This window comes from Canis aureus, chromosome 5 (genome assembly GCF_053574225.1).
Source record: "Canis aureus isolate CA01 chromosome 5, VMU_Caureus_v.1.0, whole genome shotgun sequence".
Classification (NCBI taxonomy): Eukaryota; Metazoa; Chordata; class Mammalia; order Carnivora; family Canidae; genus Canis; species Canis aureus.
In genome coordinates this window covers 61,823,588-61,845,701 of record NC_135615.1, presented here as the reverse complement: position 1 = coordinate 61,845,701, position 22,114 = coordinate 61,823,588, and the positions used below count along the sequence as shown (strand labels likewise).

At 41.1% G+C, this 22,114-nt stretch overlaps 1 long non-coding RNA gene across 4 annotated transcripts in view; it reads right to left on the bottom strand.

The window, feature by feature from the left end:
• LOC144314364 (uncharacterized) overlaps positions 1-22,114 on the bottom strand; it is a 43,770-nt gene that overhangs the window by 12,915 nt on the left and 8,741 nt on the right. For 2 of the 4 annotated variants that reach the window (XR_013380209.1, XR_013380211.1), the window contains 4 exons: positions 6,132-6,203; positions 5,073-5,179; positions 1,778-1,912; positions 472-610 (listed from right to left, as the gene is read on the bottom strand). This is a non-coding gene — a long non-coding RNA (uncharacterized LOC144314364). Of the gene's footprint in view, positions 1-448; positions 611-1,777; positions 1,913-5,072; positions 5,180-6,131; positions 6,204-22,114 lie in introns of all 4 variants that reach the window. The other 2 variants (XR_013380210.1, XR_013380212.1) reach the window with 2 other exon arrangements.

Here is a 22,114-nt window from a genome sequence, read left to right as displayed (position 1 = left end):
AAGGGTTGAACTACACAATACAGCGGTTGTTAGCTGACTTTCTGGTTTCTCAATCAAACTTGCATCCTATTTTGCCAGTTTCATACATTCTCATCATAACGTGTGTCCTAAGATTAAATGGGCTTCTTCTAAACACCAGCTTCGTGAAGCACTGGGGAGATCAACAGTGAGTAAGATACTAGCCCTGTGTTCGAGGGTCCCTCATGGGCTCCTAGGGAGGTAGACACAGCAAGCAGTGATTATAAAACAGGCTGTAAGTCTGCAGGACAAGGAAAGAGGGTTAGCTCACCCAGCCTCTGTGGAGAGCCAGAAGAGGAGCCAGGGAAGTGTGAGGGAAGCTGTCTGGGGGAGGAAGCTCTCAGATCCCCTCCTCAATCTCCTCAACTGGCTCTTCTTCCAGCACCTAAAGTGACATACATACCCCACCCTTGATCCCTTCTCTTCTCACCTCATGCTCAGGAAATCTCATACCTCCTGTTCTGCATCTGCACTCCCAGCTTGACTCTTCTTGAAAGCCTCAAATTTGATGGCCTATGGGTCGGTTGGGTCTTCCAGAAAGCAGAGGCTAGAACAGAGTCCAGAGTTAGGACTCTGCCTGTAGGAGTCATGCCTGTAAAAGATAAAAGAGGATGTATCATTCAGACATTGCTGTGTAACCAATTACCCCATAGTCTCTATGGGTTGAGAACAAGGGTAGGAGGGAACTGGGCACATCTGACTTGTGGTCTCTCACAAGGCTGCAAAGTGTCAGTGAAGTTCTGGTCTAGTGTAAAGGCTCAGATGAGGAAGGATCTTCTTCCAGGTTCACTTGTATGGTAGTTGGCAGGACCCAGACTATTGCACTGAGGGCCACAGATGGTTGTAGGCTGCAGCCTACCTGAAATTTTTTGCCTCTCCGTAGGGCAGCTCACAATATGGCAGCCTGCCTTGTGGAAGTGAGCAAATGGGGGAGAAAGCAAGAGAGTGCTAGTAAAGTCATGGTCTTTGGTAACCTACTCTCCAAAGTGACTGCCCATCACTTTTGCTGATTTCTGTTTGTTGAAAATGAGTCACTAAGTCCAGCCAATATTCAAGAGAGGAGATGACACAAGGGCATGGATACCAGGAGGCAGGGATTATTGAGTGCCATCTTAGAAGGTGGCCTGGGACAAAGGAGGAAGCTGGACAGATTGGGGGGAAGCCACTGGGCCACAGTGCAGACCTGACAGTGATGAAGAGAGGAGAGGGGAGGAAGCAGGATAAGGAAGACAGAACCTCAGAACATGAGGTTCATCTGATAAAGTCATCTCAACAGGAAGCTTCAGAGCAAAGCTTGTACATTGATAAAGCTCCGCACTGGGCAAAATTGGCCAAGATCTGGGGACTCCCAAGAAAGAGCATGGGTGTTGGCTGAAAGCTGAGTGGGTTCTGAAGGCCAGCAGCTGGAGGCTGTCAGGTAACTGCCTGGCTTGCTGCTGAATGGTGGGTTCTTCCTTGAAGGGCGACATGAGAGGCACACTTTCATGGCCACCACCTCCACAGTAGGCAGGTCAGTGTTTTGTACAATCTAGAAGCTCATCAAATGCTTCCACCAAATGCCTATCAAATGTATAAATTGTTAATGATGCTTACAAAAATATCAGTTATGTATTATTTATATGAGATGAATATTCATCATCATATTGAGACTGTTGCCAGACACACAGTCAACCAACAGGGGCGTCTGATCACTTGATACATCTCACAAGTTGAGTTCTTTCCTACTTCCTCTAAATGATCCTGGCTTTGTGCACACAACCTCAGAAAAGGAGCAGTGTGGACCAACGTAGATCTCGATCTGATGGGTCTCTCTGGCTTTTGGCCTTCTAAGCTCTTTAGTGAGAAGAGAAGCTCCCCAAAGTGCTGGAGGTTGGAGTCAGGTCAGGCCTCCTACCTGTGGGAAACACACCATTAAGCCTCAGGAAGAACATGTTTCAATTTATACGTGATTAAATCTGACTTCCCCCATCAGCTCTTTCACACTAAAGTGTGCCGCTCACACTTCCAGGAAGAACCCACCATTCAGATTGTCTGTTCAATGCCAATTACTCCTCTATACAATGAGCTCCATGAGAGCAGGAACAAGGCTGTGGGTCCCCATCATTTAGTACTGGACTGGCAGAAATGTAGCGACTCAATGAGCAAATGAGTAGGGAGATGAGTTTGATCTGTTTTGAAAATCTAGATTTTCATGGATCAGACTTACTCTGGCAAGAAGGTGCCTGCATATTCCCAGATCCCTCTTGAGGACAGACACCAAAAATTTATCTCACTCAAGGGCTCTGTAATAATGTGTCCAGTTTAGTCAACTTGATAGCAAGGTGACATTTTTGTGGTAACTTCACCTGCTCAAAAGCTTTCTAAAATATATTAATCTAGCTATCCTGTCAACCTATATTCATTAAGCACCTAGGGTGTGCCAGTCTGAAAGAGATTAATGGTTGGTTGATTGACTCTCTTTCACCCAACTTACCATTTATTCTCCTTTTGGTTTTTTATTTACTTTTTTATCCATCCACATATTTATTCATTCACTTATGTGCACCATACCTTACTCTGATATGGATTGAAGGTGGTTTATAGAGACTCATAAACTACACTGCTATAATATAAATATGAGTAGGTGAAAAATGAAAAGGAAAAGGCATAAACTCAGTACACACGGGCTGAAGTAGGAATAATTCTTGGCAAAAGAATGACGGACTGGACTCTCATGATCATGGCAGACGCTCGGGTATAAGACAGTGCAATAGATCTACTATAAAAAAATTCATTGTGGACAGTTTTCTTCATTTAAACATTGGAATAGTCCTTTATTTCTCATGTTTGTGTGTGTTTTGGGGTGCTTAGAAGAGCTCAAGGAGCTCATTCATTCTTTTTTTGTTTTGTTTTGTTTTGTTTTGTTTTCTACTTTTCTTGTTCTTGTATTTACTGAGTACTAGCTGCATGCTAGGCCCTGAGCTCAGTATCATGGCACTAAGGAGAAGGATGCTGAGTGCGTGTTTCTTCCTGTGAAAAGAGCTCCAGGTCAGAGAGTGAAAAGACTTGAATCTTGCTCATGGCCCTGAGGTTGCATTACTATCAGGTCTTGGCCAAGTTCATCCCGGTCTCACTGGGCCTCCATGTCCTCATGTAAAAATGATGATCTTGAACATCCTTAACTAGATGTAAAGTTACGTTCTATAGGACAAAGTGGGCAGAAGTAAAACAATTCAGCCATTCTCTCAGTCTCGTCCAACAGTTTGGATTAGCATAGCTTGGGGCAAATAATCAAGGTCTCCTGGAAAGTGCATTTTTGGTGTTTTATCCTCAGCTGGCATGCACACCACATGGGCGTGTTCTGCTAACAAAACCCCAAAGCACGATTACCTGATGGACCCTCTAAAGATATGTTGACCAGAAAGATAGGTGCTTCTACAACAAAAGTTATCTCTCAGCATTCTCAAGGACTCAAATGAAAACATCCTATCTAAAAAAGAATAATAATTGCTAGCACTAATTGAGCTTTGCAAAGGCCAGGCCTTCTTCTCAACATTAGATAATGCATCATCTCATTTCATTCCAGCAATAAACCTATGAGGCAAGTTTTCACTATTGCCCCTATTTTATGCCTAAGGTCAACATGGCACAGAGAAGCTTTAAGGACAACATCCCACGTGGCAGACTGGAGGTGTGAATCCCGCAAGTCGGGCCTGGAGGAGGGATCTCCCCTTCTCACTCAACCACATCTCCTTCCAGAGTGTCATACCTGTGGGCCCCTGGGTGCTCTGCTAGGTTGTGGCTTAATTTTTTAAAAAAACCAACAGGCCTTACCTCTCATGTTTCTGGTGCTTCTAGCTAAGAAAACAATCTAAATTCAAACAGATACGGGAGATGCTTTCTAGAGAAAAAGAGCCCAACTTCTCAACCTTCACTCTCATTCTTTCCAACTCCAACTAAATACTTTTAATTCTCAACACTAAATTACATGAAGATACTTGTACTCCACATCCGGGGCTGGTGAACATTTTCTACGAAAGGCAGATGGTAAACGTTTTACATCCTGGGGACCAAAGGGTCACTGTTATAACTACTCAAATCTGCTTTTGTAGTGAGAAAGCACCCAACAGTTAAACAAATAGGCATGGCTGGATTCCAATAAAACTTTATTTATGGACGCTAAATTTTGAATTTTATATGATTTTTATGTGTCATGAAATATTATTCTTCTTCTGATTTTTTTTACAGCCATTGAAAAAAGTGAAAACCATTCCTACCTTTGAGGATGAACAAAAATGGGCAGTGGGCTGAATCAGGCCCACGGGCTATTGTTTGCAAAATGGCCCCAAACCACTCACTCATACTCTGTTATCTAATTTCTTCGCAATATTTATCTATGTTTTCTTGGTCGAACTTTTTCTTTCTTTCTTTTTTTTTTTTTTAGAGATTTAAAATTTTATGTCAATAAATATTTAAGCATCAAGAAGATTAAATCCCACATCTGCGCTGGCTGCCAATAAGCAGGAGTCAGAGCCATTTGTCTATACTTGTTTTGAAATGCAAGCCCAAGACAAAGTAAAATGCATTCCCAAATATCTACAAATGCACACATGAAATATAGGTGTATTTTAAAGAATAACCTAACAGAAAGTACTTTAAATTTCACAGCCTTTGCTAATGCAGGCAGCTAATCCTATTTACATTCATATTAGCCTTGGTATCTTTTTCCCTAAGATTTACCTATTTGTATGCTTGCATGAGTTAAACTGCCTTTTGCATGATATCAGTACTTTTGTAATTTAAATCTATAAAAGGCAATTTCTTTTAAATATACTTCCTAACAGTGGGTGAAAGAAGCACCAAAGTTATTTGAGAGCTGTACACCTCAGTAAACATGTGCGCTGAACTCCAGGCAATGTGCAGAATGCAGGAATTAATCTTCTACTGTAGAAGTGGAACAGAAAATAAAATCAAGGCTGAGAAAGAAATAGCCTTTGAAAAGGGCCAGTTTGGGCTGTTATCGAAGGAAATGGTGTGTTTTAGAACTGGTATTTAGACAAGGAAAACTTTCTCACCTCCCAAAAGACTGTTGAGTAGGCTTTCCTCCTGGGGACTCTTTACATCCAAAATCACGTTAGCCACTCGATAAGCAAGCTTTACAATTTAATGTTGGTGTTGGCTGCTAAAGAGAACATGGTGGGCCAGTTGGTGGCCAGGGAAAATTTTCAGATGTCAATTGTGACCCCCCGCCATGGGACACAGGAAGTAAGCTGTATGTAATGGAGGGGGCAGGGGGTGAGGGGGTGAGGGGGTGAGGCTCCAAAGCTATAGAACACTTGTATCCAGTGGGAGTTACATTCATCCCTGGCACCATTCCTGTGAAGTGCTCACCTTCACCACTTCCAGTTGACATAAATGAGATGCAAATAGGTTAATATATAATCTTGCCCCAAAGAAGTAGTGTTTTCCCGCTATGTAGGACATAACACATCAACACACTTCTTTTCTAAGCAGGGCTGGGATTTTCCTAGCAAAAAGTAACAGTGCGTGAAATCAGAGGGGGGCGGGGGCATTTCCAGATGCATGCCCTCACTTCTGGCTACATTGAGCATCTGGTCCCAAGAGAACTGGCCCTTGGGTTCACTTCCTCTGACTCAGGCCAGGGCACACTTTCCAGAGCTTACCAGGTCACTGGCTTGGGCTTGAGGGAACCCGTTTCAAACCTCAGTCTCCCACTGAAAGTAACCCCTCTATGAAACCAGGAAAATTCAATGTTTTAAACTTTGTATCTGGAGCAGTGGATTGGTCAGACTTGGGGCCTGAGGCTCACACAGAACTACCCCCTCCACCCAGTTGCAGGCAGACCTAGGGAAGGGAATGTCCCTCCAACTGATCTCTAAACTTTGCCATTCCCCCTTCCTGTGGCTGTAAGTCCTATACAACCTGAGTGTCTGGATGGAAAGGGGGCATTCTGCTTACTACCCAGTTAATTACACAAAGCTCATGACTACTGAAGTCCACAGGCACACACACACACACACACACACACACACACACACACACACAAACCCACCACCCTGAAAGGAGCCATTATAAATGTTTCATGTGGAACTTTCACAACCCATCAGACTCACCAGAGTTTTCAAATTAACTCCCTTTCTGCCCAAGGGGATCGCTCTGAAAGAGATTTCTCCAGCCTGGAACCTCTGCAAGAAAATGCTGAATTTGAAACAGAATGCAAATAATGCATTTTGACTCCCTAATCAACAAATGGGATCAACTTGAATTGATTAAGAACCTTTGAAATTAGCTGTCTTTAATTCCCTCCATGGCCTGCTGCTGGTACTCTGAAGACAGGAGGTGTGTGTGTGTGTGTGTCTGTGTGTGTGTGTGTGTGTGTGTGTCACGTGCGTCTCTGTGTACTTAGAGTGGAGGTTGAGGAGTTGGGTCTCATTTTCTTCCAAAGCTCGTAAGATGGTCTTTTTTTTAAAAAAAAAAAAATTATTTTAATGGTGACACAACTCTAAGAAAGAAGGCATTCACCTGGTGCAATTATATGGCTTTTCGTGAAGTGCATTTCCAATAGTTACTTGGCTGCATGAAACCTGCACAACTTCAGTGAAAAAAAACATAAAATCTGAAATGAATGTATAAATAATATGCAACTGTCTAGACAGTATAGGGCACTTGCAAAGAGAGCAGGTCGGGAAAAAATTGTCCATCAGTCAGACAACCATAACTGATTCTGATGCTAACTAATGGTGCAGATATTCAGCATTCTCTCTATGCGAAAGGCTTCGCTGAGCATTCGTTCTTCCCAAGCCAGTGGTCTTCTACTTATCTAGTGCTTTATGCAGCCTTTGGAAAATGCACTTGCTATTTAAACATTAAAATTAATGCCCAAAGAATAGCGGTTGAGCAAGGGGGTGCCACTGACCTGTGTGATTGGCTTTTGGTAAAGCAAAAATAGCCCTCCTCGGTCAACAGTATGTGCTTTCCGTATACCCACAGAATCTTAAACAGATGTAGTTATGGAAACTTTAGGATAGCAAAAGACCCAAACACACGCATGCACCCCCTTCATGGAACGTTTCTGTTCTTGAGTTGTAACGTGCGATGACGGGTTCAGGTATTTAAATTTTGTACTGCTGGCATTTTCAAATTATAATAATCTGTATATGTAACAAAAGAAGGAGGGGTTTGGAAATGAAATCAAATGTGTTCAATAATTATTCCGGCCTTTTAGCAAGAGCAGGGATTGCCCTGCTCTGTGGCAGCAGAGAGGACCCCCCTATGCAATGGGGACACCACACTGAAATTGCTCTGCTCACAAATTGTGAGCGTGAACCAGGCTCATGGGCTTGTGCCTAAGGCTGGGGAGGGCCACCAGCTGGCTCCCCATTCTGAGAGTCCCACCTGCTCTTTGAGAGAGAACCCAAAGCCATGGTACCATCAGGTTCCATGCCTGTTGGGGGAAAGAGCCTTGCTCACGTTGCAGGGAAGAAGTTCGGGGCAGGCAGGTGGCTGCCCTGCACTGAGCAAAGCAACCACATTCTCCAAACTGGTCAGACCTTTAGGGAAAGCAATGACAACAATAAAATAATAATAATAATAATAATAATAATAATAATAATAATAGTAACAGTGTCCATGTATTGAGAGCTTACTAAATGTCTGGCCTGAATTTGGAGGCACTGTCCTATTTAACCCCCACAAAAATCCTGCACAGTCGTTACGATTTATTATCATCATTCAACTTTTGAGAAACTTGATGATCAGAAAAGTTAAGTAATCTGTCTAAACCAAACAGCCAGGAAGTGGCTGAGTGCAAGTTTGATTCCAGGCTAAGCTGGAGGCTCTGACCTCTCCTGGCTGCCCAGATCTGCTCCCTACCCCACTCAGGGCTCCCTTCCCCAAGAGGAGCAGGGGGTTACCGCGTGTAGGGCCCACTGGCGCCAGAATGCTTTGCTTCTTGCAAAAAGCAAGATACATACTTCAGCTGTTGGCATGAAGACAAATTCAATCTGGACTTGATCATATTTTTATTCTACCAAAGCCCTAGTAAACTATAGTTTTAATTTTTTTATTTTAATTTTTTTTTAGTTTTTTACTGGAGGAAAGGACCATGAAGACAAAAATGCTGCAGACCCATGAATTTCATAAGGCAGCCCTGCCCCCACTAGATCCTGGAGCTCTCTCAGAGTCTATTTTCTCTCTCTACCTGGAGGGACATGAGGCCTGGAAAGTGTAAGGAATATATCCTACGTTGCCCAGCAAGTGGATGATTAAGCCTGGACCCTTGATCTTCCCATCTCGCTTCTGAGCCATTGCCATGAGTCGGAAACCTAAAGCTTCTTTTTGTTCCTTCTAGTCATAGGTGGGGGCATACATCTGAAATGGCCTTTGATGGACTTTTGCTCTTTGACATTTAACATCTCACAGGTTAACATCTCCATGACTTTTTAAAATAACTCAAATAGGGAAAGCACAAGGGAGAAATATGGTGACTCCAGCTGGTTCTTCCCTCAAGTTGCCACCGTTTCTATTAGATCCAAAACCATACATGAAGGGGCTCTGGGAAAGTTCAAAAGGCCTTATAGGGTTGAAAGATCATTATAAGAAAGCATTTATTGGGCTGGATGGTTAGAACCAAAAAATGAAAACAATTTCCTTTCAAAGCTGCCGGTGGACATTCTGGAACATCTATCTGCGTGGTCTACATTTTGGGTTTAAATTTGTCAGAAGCACCCTTACGCAGACCCTCCCACTGGGAGTGGTGGTGGCCACCCCATCCCAGTCCCCATTCCTCCAAGGCCTCCCTCTGCTTCCTCTCCTTCTTGACGGCCAGAGACCCCACCACGACCAGGATCATTTCATCCTCCATCCATTCCTTCTGGGCTGCCCCTGTTGTTTCTTTTTAATGCCATTGATTCATTTCCTTCTTGTTTTGACCAGGCAAACAGCACACATCTGCTGCCACCAGGAGGTGTCAATAGTTCATACTGCTCAATTTGTGTGCCCCAAGCCCACGGTAGGGCTGATGGTGTAAAGCTTGATTCTCAAGTTTCCATTTCAAAGTATTATGCTGCATTCTTGGCATTAAAGATTCATAGGTTGAATTAAAGATTTATTTTAGGGGGTGCATTATTATAAGGCAAATCACGTTCTTTTCATTTTAAACATACTGGCTATTACGATTTCATCTTTTTTGCTAAAAGCTCAATTACATCAATATCACTCGAGACCCTCCAAACACTAAGCTAAAAGCCGGGCTTCTCAGTGGCCAAATGCCTATTGCCCTTTAAGGATTAACTTTGCTGAGAATGAATCCCATCCCTCCAATGCAGAGTTATCTCCCTAATAAAAAACGGAGCCAGTTACACCTTTGCTTAACACCTCTGGCTCGCTTCCTGTGGCTTACCAAATGAAGCTTGAACTTTTTCCTCTGTCTTACAAAGCCTTCCACAGCCTGAGCCCAGCCTGCCTCACATTTCCTGCTGTGTCCCCCACTTCCCTTCACACTAGAGGAGAGCAGGCCCTGCCAGAGCGGCCTCTCTTACATAGGAGGGTCACTCTTTCTGCACCCTTCATTTGAGACCTAGGTTAAGTGACACCCAAATGTCCCGCACCTTCAGGCAGAGTGCTCACACAAGTCTGTGTGCCTCTATGATCTGGTTTACCTGGCCATATCACAAAATATCTCTATGTGCATCTGCTACTCCCGCCACCCAACCGAGTTGCCAAAGATAAGAGTTGGAATTATTTTTATTTGTAACCCCAGGGTCCAGCACAGTGTCAAAAGCACACTCCATAAAGATTAGTAAGCATATCAATAAATGAATGAGCAACTGAATGAATCCACCTGCCCAAGGACTAACAGGCATGTGGTCAAGAGAACAAAACAATAAAATCACCAACATCATTAACATTTCAATTCTTATATTTGGTAAGTATAGAAAACACTGAGTAGATACAATTCTCCAGGGAGGCTTCTAACACCAGGAGGTGATTACATTAAGTGCAAGAAATCATCCACATGGTCCTAGCCTTGGGCTGGGACCTGAGCTTCTGAGCTTCATTTCTGTTGATCTGGTCTGATGAGGTTTGAGATGGGAGACAGTGGTCCCATTTGCACTTGACCAAAGAAGTGTCTGCTTTACAAAGGGGCCATCCTGACATCACATCTTGGAGGAGGGTGTGAGAGGCAAGAGGTGGAAGCCCAAAATGGTGCCACAGATAACAGCCATATATCCTAGTTGAATGATGATAACAGCAATAAAAATGTTTTGACTTTCATCTATCTGATTCTTGTAGCTATTTCTTGATTAATTCTGACCTCAGAGGGATGCCTGGGTGGCTCAGTGGTTGAGCATCTGCCTTAAGCTCAGGGTGTGATCCTAGAGTCCTGGGATCGAGTCCCGCATCAGGCTCCCTGCATGGAGCCCGCTTCTCCTCTGCCTATGTCTCTGCCTCTCTTTCTTTGTGTCTCTCATGATTAATAAATAAAATTAAAAAAAAATTCTGACCTCAGAGGGGAAAAGTTTAAATTAACCACTTCCAAAAGCCCAATGGGTTGCCTGCATTCTTTTAGCTCTGAATTGAATGACAAACCTCTGGACCACAGCAGGACCCCATAAAAAGATCTCTTTCCTCAACAGACATTTCTGATTTAAGGAGTCTACCCCATTTGATTTCATTCTGAGTCTCCATTTCCTGTTTCAGAAGAGAACCCCGAGTCTCACATCAATGCTGGAGGTATGAGCTATACACCAAAATGTGGGTGACAACTACCACAGCAACAACCATGCCAGAATGAGACCTAGCATCTTGGTGAACTACCAGCCAAATTGGATCCAAACTGTTCATCCTACACAACATGAAATAAGCCAAGTTTCACTGAAGAAAAATAGATACCTAAGACCTTACCTATGACCCTAAAGCAAAACCATATCTTCAAGATACTTTCTGAACTGATGTTTCATTCTGTTCCTGTATTGAATTCATATCAGGGGACATTTTTTTTCCAGGCAGAGAAAAATATTCAGCAAATTTGACCATGTTTATTGCTTCCTTCTCTTCCTTCTGTTTCCCTCAAATTAAATCGCATTCCCTCTTGGTCACCACCTTTCCATTCTGTTTCATCTTTGACAATATATATGCATGAATGACCAAAAAAAAGTAGCCAAAAGATTTTTATCTAAGTTGGTATAATATTTCATGTTTTCTCAAAGAAAAATTTTGAAATTCATAGCTGCCACACATATGATGACAGAATTTCCTCTTTTTAAGAAGCTTGAAAGAATTTGTGAAGGATGATCTTTTAATAGATTTCAAGTAGATGAAACATGTCCCTTTGCCATCCAGGTAGTTAGCCTGTGGGGCTTCTAGTTCTGACTTGCACACTGTTCAAACCTGACAGTGGAGTGCTAGTTAAATAAGAGAGTTGGAGGGCCATATGCCCGTTTGATTGTTCATTTGCTCATTCATTCATTCATTCATTCACTTATTCAACAAATATTCAGTGAGCCCCTCAGTGATCAGCCCTCAGCGGATCCAGGGGAATTAGTAGTGAATAAATCATAGCCCTCTTTGGAGTTCACAGATTGGTAGAGGAATGAAACAGCAGTGGATAAATCGCCCTAGGATCAGGGCCACAGAGAGGTAGCAAGGAACTCCGAGGACACCTTGCACCTCTGATTAATGGTAGTGACCATTTATTTACCCATTAATGAAACACCTATTTCCAGGGAATTTGACTTCAAGGACCTAAGTTTATTCAACTCTATTTAACTGCATTCTGTCAAGTAGGAAGTACTTGTAATCCCCAGAAGGGCCCCTGCACAGCGTCAGCAACATAGCATCAGCAGGCTGGGCTGAGATTAGAAATGACCTGGGGGCACCTGGGTGGTTCAGTCCTTTGAACATTTGACTCTTGATCTCACTCAGGTCTTGATCTCAGGGTTGTGAGTTCAAGCCCCATGTTGGGCTCCATGTTGGGCATAGAGTCTGCTAAAAAAAGGAAAGAAGAAGAAGAAGAAAAGAAAAGAAAGAAATGACCCAAAATAACAGTGGTAGCCAACTGTGCGTTTACTTTGAGCTACTCACACTTCAAAGCACTTAAATTCATTGTACCCTCAAAACCACCCTCTAAGGTTGGTACCATTGTAATCCTCATTCATAAATGGTGAGCCTGAAGCACAGGAAAGATGAATGACTTGCCCAGGCACACAGTTTGTAAATAGAGCATATATCTTTATTTACTCAATGAAATACAATCTAGAGGTGTTCTCTGGAGCTATCTCCTTGCTGTTAGTTTTCTCTCTTTCTCCCTGTCTTTTATAAAAATTATGTGTACCATTCACAAAGGCAAACAAATGAAAAATCAAAATAAGTGCTTTGTGGGTTTGAGGATTCACAGGAATCCTCTGTTTTCTCAAAATTTAAACTTTTTAAATCTTCTATGAATGTTTTCATATAGGTCTAAAACATACAGCTTATATTTTTAAAAAGCACTAATGTGAAATCTAACAGGTAAAACTTATAATCTGAGCAAATGGGTAAAACATATAAAAGTAATAATTTAGTTTTTCTTTCAGTAAGACAAACTAAATTTAAAATGAAATCAGTAAAGTCAGGCTCCCTAAATTCATTTTAGAAACATGCACATAAAATCACCACAAAATTATAGGTTATTTTTTTTAAAAAAATGAGAAGAACAAGCCCCTCCCTTACTTTTCAAAGATGAAAGAAGAAAGACTTATTGAACTCTAGTGAAATAAAGATTTGAGCATTCATTCTGCCTGAGGGACTGTACTTAATCATCATGCCTCAAATTCTCACTACTTAGAGATATTCCTTTGAATTCAAACATTGTCATCAGAAGGTTTCTATACTCTCTGTATTGACCTAAGAGGCAAAGAAGCTTATTATAACATATTAGTATCTTGTGATAAAATATTATCACTTAATCTGTAAAATTAGCTAACTACAATCTTGGAAAGCATTCAGGAGAACTATAAAAGAATAGGACTCAGGGAAAGTAAATTTAATTAATGGTGAATCTTCATGGCTTTTCATGTCATTTTGAGAATTCTATTTCTTATTGATTTGTAAGAACTCATTATATATGTTAGTGAAAATCTGCTGGGTTTGATCCTTTGCATCTCTTCTCCTTTCTTCTGGTAACAGAATCACCCTGTATTATGAAAAATGCATTCCAGGTATTTTTTTTGTTTTGTTTTGTTTTTTTTTAATTTTTATTTATTTATGATAGTCACACAGAGAGAGAGAGAGAGAGAGAGAGAGAGAGAGAGAGAGAGAGGCAGAGACATAGGCAGAAGGAGAAGCAGGCTCCATGCACCGGGAGCCCAACGTGGGATTCGATCCCGGGTCTCCAGGATCGCGCCCTGGGCCAAAGGCAGGCGCCAAACCGCTGCGCCACCCAGGGATCCCCATTCCAGGTATTTTGTATGGCACTGACCTACCCCTCTCCCTGCCACAAGGGTAGCACATGATCCATGCCTGGCCAGAAACATTGGTGGATAAACTACTAGAACCTAAGAACATAAGAAAAGTGACCCTCTTCCAGCCACGGGCTTATTCAGTGATGGACCTGTGACCCAACCTGGACTAAAATCCTTCCAAAACCTTTCCTGCCAGAGCTTCAGAGAAATGGCAGTCTTTCCTGGGGGACTGTTAAGCTGGTAGGGTAGGAGGCGCTAGACTACACACAACCAACATGGCTTCCTTATGAACAGAGCTTAGATCACTCCATCCCTGGACTTGCCAGTTACAGAAGCTAGCAAGTCCTCCTGTATGCTTCAGCAGTATTTGAACTGGATTATTTTCACTTCAGGAGAAAGCAGCCTTACAAAACCACATATTGAAGATATTAACGTTTTGTCTGCCACATATGTGGCAAGTGCTTTCCCCAACGTTTGTCTTTTAATTTTAAGGTTTCTGTCCTATAGAAGTGTTTCATTTTTAAGGAGTTAACTCCTTTCCCACTTTAATGTCTAGTTTTGTTCATACACTTCAAAACTACTCCTCAGAAGCCTTCTTGAACCAAAGTTAACAAATAGTTATCTTTTTTTTTTCTAGTACTCTTATGGTTTTATTTTCACGTTTAACCTTTAATCCGTCTTAAATTTGTTGTATTGTCAGGTGTGTAATAAATCGGGAGCCAATTTTGTTCACAGATGATCAGTTGTCCCAATGTATTTAAGTTTCATAAAAAGCTTCCTGAGATTTCCTTGGCACTGAATATGTGTATGAATTTGGAGAGAAGTGATATCTTCATAATATCAAGTCCACCCATGCAAAAATGAGATGCACTCTTGAATTATTAAAGTTATTTTTATGTTCCTCAGTAGAGTTTAATAACTTTCTTTATACTGGTCCTGAGCAGTTTGTGTGTGTGTGTGTGTGTGTTTTAAATTTTATTTTATTTTATTTATTTTATTTTATTTTTTTAAATTTTTATTTATTTATGATAGAGAGAGAGAGAGAGGCAGAGACCTAGGCAGAGGGAGAAGCAGGCTCCATGCACCGGGAGCCCGACGTGGGATTCGATCCTGGGTCTCCAGGATCGCGCCCTGGGCCAAAGGCAGGCGCTAAACCGCTGCGCCACCCAGGGATCCCGTGTTTTAAATTTTAAATGAAGCTGTTTAAACCATCATATTTTCTAAATCACATTTACTGTTTATGATGCCTCTTGGTCTTACAGTTAGGATAGGAAAGCCCCAGTCTCTCAGTATTCCCTGGGTTTTTCAGATGGTCAATTTCAGTAACTGTAGATAATAGTACCCTCACCACCTCCTTTCTAATACATGAACCTCATTTCTTATTTTCACTAATTGGCAAGCACTTCCAAAAACTTGTAAAACATATCCATGACTAGATGTGTGCATCTTCTTTCCAACTGTAATGATATGATTCTAGTGAGTTTCAGAGGTAAGCAAAATGAGATTATATATGATGAAATTATCAAACATAGATTAAGATTCTATTCCAATTTTTATTGAGTTTTTCTTTTTCTTTCATGTGTGTTGTTGTTGTGGCAAAAAAATTACCTGTGAAATGCACAGTTCTTACTTGTTATAGTTTGATTAGTTTTGAAAAATGCATATAGCCATATAACTCAGGGGCATAACATAATCTAGAATATTTCCATCATTTCAGAAAGTTCCATCCTATCTTTTCCCTGTTGATCCCCATCCACATCCTGACTGAGTCAAGTATTGATCAAATTTCTGTCACTGTAAATAAGTTTTTTATTGAGATATAATTCACATACCATAAAATTCATCCTTTAAAAGTGTATGAGTCACTAGTGCCTGTGATACTCAAGAAATTTTACAATTATCCCCACTATCCAATTCCAGAGTATTTTGGAATATTCTGGAAAAAAAGAAACCTGTACCCATCAGCAGTCACTTGCCATCCCCCTTTCCTGGCAAATGGTAATCTATGTCCTGTCTCTACAGACTGGCCTATTCTGGTCATTTCCTATAAATGGAATCATGCAATACATGGCATTTTGTGTCTGGCTTTCAGTTACCATAATGTTTTTAAGGTTTGTCCATATTGTTGCATGTATTGTTACTTTCTTTTTATGGCTACATAATACTTCATTGTGGCTATACCACATTTTGTTTGCCCATTCATTGGTTGATGGATATTTGGGTTGGTTTTTGCTCTTATAAATAATTTTGCTATGAACACTGCATACAAGTTTTTGGGTCAGCATGTTTTCCATTGTCCTGCATATATACCTTGGTCCATAGGTTAACTTTGCCTGATTTAAATTTGGTATAAATGCAATTATACTTCTGGTGTGTGACTTCTTTTGATCAGCATAGGTTTTTGAGTGTTGTTCATGTAAGTTGTTTTGCTTTAGTTCTGGGTAATATTTCATTCTTATTTATTTATTTATTTTTATTTTTTTAAAGGTTTTATTTATTTATTCATGAGACACAGAGAGAAAGAGAGAGAGAGAGAGAGAGAGGCAGAGACACAGGCAGAGGGAGAAGCAGGTTCCATGCAGGGAGCCTGATGTGGGACTCCATCCCAGATCCCGGAATCACGCCCTGACCCGAAGGCAGACGCTCAACCGCTGAGCCACCCAGGCGTCCCTCACTCTTTTTTAAAAAAATTTTTTGTTTTAAGTAATCTCTGCACTCAACATGGGGCTCATCCTCATGATCCCAAAATCAAGAGTCATGTGCATCTCTGAGCAAGCCAGGTGCCTCTGGGTAGTATTTCATTCTATGAATATATCCATTTGTTTACCCAGTCTCCAATGGGTGGACATGTTCTCAATTAGGGGCTATTATGAATAAAGCTGGTATGAACTCGCCTCTATACATCTTTTTATGAACCCATGCTGTCATGTCCTTTAGGTATATAGCTAGGAGCTGAATTACTAGACCAAAGAATAAGTGTAGGGTTAGCTCTACAAGAAAATATCAGAGTTTTCCATGTGACCGTACTACATCCAATTCTTACCAGAGATACATTCAAGTTCTAGTCACTCCACATTCTCATTAACTTTTGATATTTTCAGTCTTTTACAATTATAGTTACTCTTTTGGGTGTGTAGTGGTATCTCATTATGATTTTAATTAATATTTTTCTGATAACTAATGATGTAGAGTGTTCTTTTATGTGCTTACTGGCCATTTGTACCTCTTTTACTGTGAATCATCTGTTCAAGTCTTTTGCACATTTTAAAAGTTGTGTTGTTTTTTCAGTAATCAGTTATGAAAGTTCTTTATATGTTCCAGATACAAATTTTATGACTCATATATTTTTTGTGAATATTTTCTCCCAGTGTGTACTTTGTCTATTCATATTCTTGATTGTGGGATTTGATGAGCAGAAGTTTTTAATTTTGATGAAATTTTATGGTTATTTCTTACAGTATCTTTTCTAAGAAGTCTTTATCCCAAGATCATGAAATATTTCTCCTATATTCTCTTCTAGGAACTTTTTAGTTTCAGCTTTAACAATTGGGTCTATGATCCATCTCAAATTAATTCTTGTATATGGTGTGAGGTAAGGGTCAAGGTTCATCCCCACCCCCCCAACCCCCCCAGATATCCACTTCTTCCAGTGGCAATTGTTAAATGTTTTCCTTTATTGAATTATTTTGGAACTGTTGTCAAAAAATCAGTTGACCATGTAAATATGGATTTATTTCTGAAATCTCTATGTGTTTCATTAATCCATCTATTCTTACATTAATCCCATACTAGTTACTGTTACTGTACCTTCCTAATAAGTCTTGAAGTTAAGTAGTATGAGTTTTCCAAATTTGTTCTTATTTTTGAGGTTGTTTTGACCACTTTCATTTCTACTTGAGTTTTATAATCTGTTTGTCCATGTAGACCAAAAGCCTGTTGAGATCTTTATTGTGGTTGCATTTAATTTAGAGATCAATCTGGGGGGAATTGACATCTGAATTGTATTGAATGCTCAGATCCATGGATAACATATCTCTCCACTTATTTAAGTCATTCAGTTCCTCTCAGGAATATTTCATAGTTTTCAGTATGGTAGTCTTACACATTTTATTAAACTTATTTTTAAGGGTATATTTTTATGATATTAAAAACATTTAAATTTATTTTCCAATTTTTTGCTACTAGCATGTAGCAATACAATTAATTTTTATACATTTACCTTGCATCCTGGCACCCTGCCAAATTTATGTATTTTGGCACTTTTTGTTTTTGTAGTTACCTTAGGATTTTCTGTGTATGTAATCAGGATATCTGTGAATAAGGACAGATTTACTATTTACTTCCTCCTTTCCAATCTATATGTTTTTATTCCTGTTTCCTGCCTGAATTTTACTGGCTATAATCTTCAACCCAATGTTGAACAGAAGAAGTAGAATAGTATATTTTTATCTTGTGCCCAATCCTAAGGGGAAAATATTTAGTCGTTCACTATTAAAGTTATCGGACTCTCAAAGATGCTTTTATTAGATTGAAAAAGTCTTCTCTTATTCCTAGCTTCTAGGAATGTTTTTGTTTTTCTCCAAATCAAAGCACTCCACTGAAAAAGCACAGGTCTTTCCTCACAAGAGAAGAAATGTTCCTCATCGACTAGGCTGAAGCAGGAAAGAAGGCTAGTCTTAAACTAGAGGAGAGATGTCTCTCTTTCTGAGACCAAGAAAGGTTGGGTCTAAGAATCAGAGGAAAGAGCATGCTTAGCAAGATTACAGGGATGGAGACGAAGCAGCATAGACAAGCTGCAGTAGGCTAATGGTGAAGGTGAGGCTCTAAGTGAGGTCAAGTTAGGGCTTTGGGTTCAAGACACACCTGTAGTTTAATGGGGTGAACAATTCATCCAGGCTTGCCTGGCACTGTCTTAGTTTTAAAATTGAACGTTCCTGCGAACTCCCTTAGTTCTGGGTAAATTGGGATAGTTGGTCAACCCAGGTATTAGTCATATATTACTCTTTGTGTTGTATTGCTGATCCCCCAATAATTCAGAAAAACCTGGTTGGAAGCCCCAACCCCGTCTTAGCTGTACTTTGAAGAATAGGGCAGGGACATGCATCCACGAGCTAGAAGAACCTGCCCCAAAACTGAATTATCTGGTAAGAGGCAGTGGGCTGAGGCTATGCATATTAATCGGGACTGCAACACAGAAGTGGTCTTCTGGAACCCCAGGAGAAAGATAAGGGAGGCAAGAGGGATGGGATGGAGCCTGGACTTCCTGTGGGGGCTTATACAAACAGGTCCTGACCTTGAACAGGTGAACTTGGGGACATCTGGGATACAAATTGTTCAATACATCTTCCTATATTATGTGGAAAAACACATGCCACCCTCAGAGTTGATTTGCCATTCCTTTATTTGTTTGCAAATATACAAGTGACATTTTTCATTCCTAACACCAGGTGTTCAGATGTGGAACTGCTTGTGCATCGCCGTCTTCTTCAATGGAAAGAGTTAGACAATTGTCTTAGGACCTGGCTCTACCGCTTTCTAGTGTGAGGACCTTAGAAAGATTTCTTAAGGGACACCTGGGTGGCTCAGTGGTCGAGCACCTGCCTTGGGCCCAGGGCATCATCCCGGAATCCTGGGATCGAGTTCTGCATCAGACTCCCCACAGGGAGGCTGCTCTTCTGCCTATGTCTCTGTATCTCTCTCTCTGTGTCTTTCACGCATAAATAAATAAAATCTTTTAAAAAAAGAGAAAGATTTCTTAAATCTTGGAAGCATCACTTTCCCCACGTCTTCCATTCTTTAAGAATAATTCAGGAGAACTAAACGAGATAAGTGATAAAAACAGGGCCACATTATGAAATCCGCAGGCCCTTGGCACTCTGCCTTCATGGGTCCCTTCCTCCAAAACAAAGGGATAAAAAGACAAATATCATCCAGGTGGGATTCATTATTATATTCATTATTATTATATTAATTCTTAATCTTATTATACAAATTGATTAATATGTTCTTATATTATTAAATTTCTTATTTTCTTCTGGTTTTAAAACAAATGAAAATGAACACATTCTTGTGGGCTCCGAGGCTCCTACGCCAGCCCTGGTGTCAAGTGCTGGCACGGAATGAGCGCACAGTAGGTGCTCTCTGATTCTTATGCTCTTTCCCTTCCATCATACATCGAAAAGAGGTTTTTTAAAAACTTCGAGTGGCAAATTAAAATTCAAGAAATAAAGTAAAGAGCAAATGCTCCTCAAGCCAGTGGATGTCTGTAACAGCAGGTTTCACTTATAGTGAATATCACTTTACTGCTTTTAACAAACTTCAAAGAAAATGTTGTAAGGCCATTCATTCTCCATGTCTGTTTCACATCAGTCACAATTATATCCCGGCTTCACTTCTCCCCCCTTGTTATACCTCATAAATTGTGTAACCAGAATGTATGTGTAGTATATGGATTACATTAGGAATTGTCAGAAGCAGCCTGATAGTAAGCATCTGCACTCCCCCCACCCCTTTCTGGAGTATCTGAATTGCTCTGAAGGTACATTAAGGCACAGCACCAGCGATAATGGGGTCAGAAGCACAGCTCGGGGAAAAGGACCCGACGTTCTTAAGGGTCCCTCTGGAGAAAACTGAAATTGCCACGGTCACGTTTAAACAACGGTGCAACACTCCTCTGATGAATATGCTCGCTTACTTGTTGCATGGTGGGCAAAAATGAAGACAAAAATCAAATGTCCAATGAAAGTGAAACCTCGCTGTGGATCATGGAGGAAAATGTGGGTTTCCAAAGCAGGAGAGTGTGGAACCCCCAGAGATGTCATTCCGGCAGAATTTTCTGTAGCAATGAAATATCTCTGAGATGCCCAACTTGGTTCTTCTCGGCTCCTTTCATTCCAAGTGGAGACCCCTGGGTGTTAGCAGCCATCCTTCCCATAAGGAAGCAACTAGGGAGATGGAATGACAACCAGAGGCCTCTCTGGAAACCTCATGGACTCCACAGAGTGCTCGATCCTCCCTCCAGCCCTCCCTGCCCCCACCCTGGTCCCCTCTCCCCACATTGTGAAGAACCAAGGAAATGACTCAGCAGTGGCCAGCAAATTTTTCTGTCTGAGAGATGCAATTAAAAAAAAAAAAAGAGTTATATGGCCGAATAATACAGATTACTTGTTCTAAATGTAAGAGCTTTAATAGATTTATATTTATCACTCTTGTTGCATTTATAAGATCATTGAAATTTAACACTGTCTCATTGATCCAGCAATGGGAGAGAGAGCTGCTTCCCACATGTGGCTTTTCCTGATAACCCGAGCTTTAGACCCTTTGAAGCACCAGTACCTGTGATAGTTGAATCTCTTCTTTTTTTTTTTTTTTGGATAAAAATTTCCAAAATGTCACACGTGTTTTGCAGCCTTTCAAACAGACTTTCCTGAAACATAATTTAGTCTTTGTTGAGGGTCAGCCTGTGGCATTCTGCTAAATGCGTGGAGAGGGTGGATGCTGCAAGGACTCTGGCACGATGTGGGCTGGCTTCCCACGACACTCTGCTGTTGCTGCCGCTGCTCAAATTTGGGAACAGTTACATATCTCATCGCAGTCCCATTCCCATCCGCAGCGACAGACCAGAGCCTGCCGCCTCTGAGGGATGCTGGGAGTGTTAACACCTGCTACTACTATTTCAAGTGTTCCCCATGATGCTTGGGAGATAGAAAGCATTTTTTTTATATAGTATTAAAAAATGTGGAGAATAATATAAATAAAATGAATAAACAAAATGAAAATGTAATAAAAACTGTAATAAGCTGGGGCACCTAGGTGTCTCAGTCAGTTAAGCATCTGTCTTCAACTCAGGTCATGATCTTGGGGTCCTGGGATCCATCCGCATTGGATTCCCTGCTCAGCGGGGAGCCTGCTTCTCCTTCTCCCTCTGCCTGCTGCTCTCCTGATTGTGCTCTGTCTCTCTCTTTCAAATAAATAAAATTTTAAAAAGAAAAACAAACTATAACAAACTGAGAGAGCATCTTGATGCTACAGACATGACATTGAAGGCTTCTTAGTAGGCCGAATTAATTCCGCCTACCCTAGACGGCCTCAGAGCTCCTTAGCTTCGGTTCATGGTTTCCCTAACAGTTCTCTGTACAGTCTTACAGTTCTCTCCTCTCCATGGGCCCGGGGCTGACTTCAGCTCGTTTCTCCTCTAGTGTTTTGCTTCTAATATCCTGTGAGAATGGAAGCCTCATCAGGTTGGAAGGAAGTATTTTTTTAGCCAGAGCAGGTGAGGTCCAAGGCATGGCTTTAGATATTTTTTCCTGAGCTGGGGGTGGAAATGTACGATCATTAGTGCATTGTATTAGTCAGGATGGGCTAGGCTTTGCTGCAGGAACAGACAACCATAAAATCTCTAGGGGCTTGACACATCAAAAGTTTGTTTCTCATGCATTTGGTGTGTTCCCTTGGGCTGCAGAAGGGCTCTACTCAGCATGGTCATGCAGGGACCAGGCTGACAGAGGCCCCATGTTCATCCATGCTTCCACAGTCCCATGTAGAAAAAGGGGAAGTGGCAAATTGCTCAGTAGGTCTCATACATTCTGCAGAAAATCACATATGTCTTTATGCTTACATTTCATTGGTGAACATATTTGACTTCTCAAAGGCAG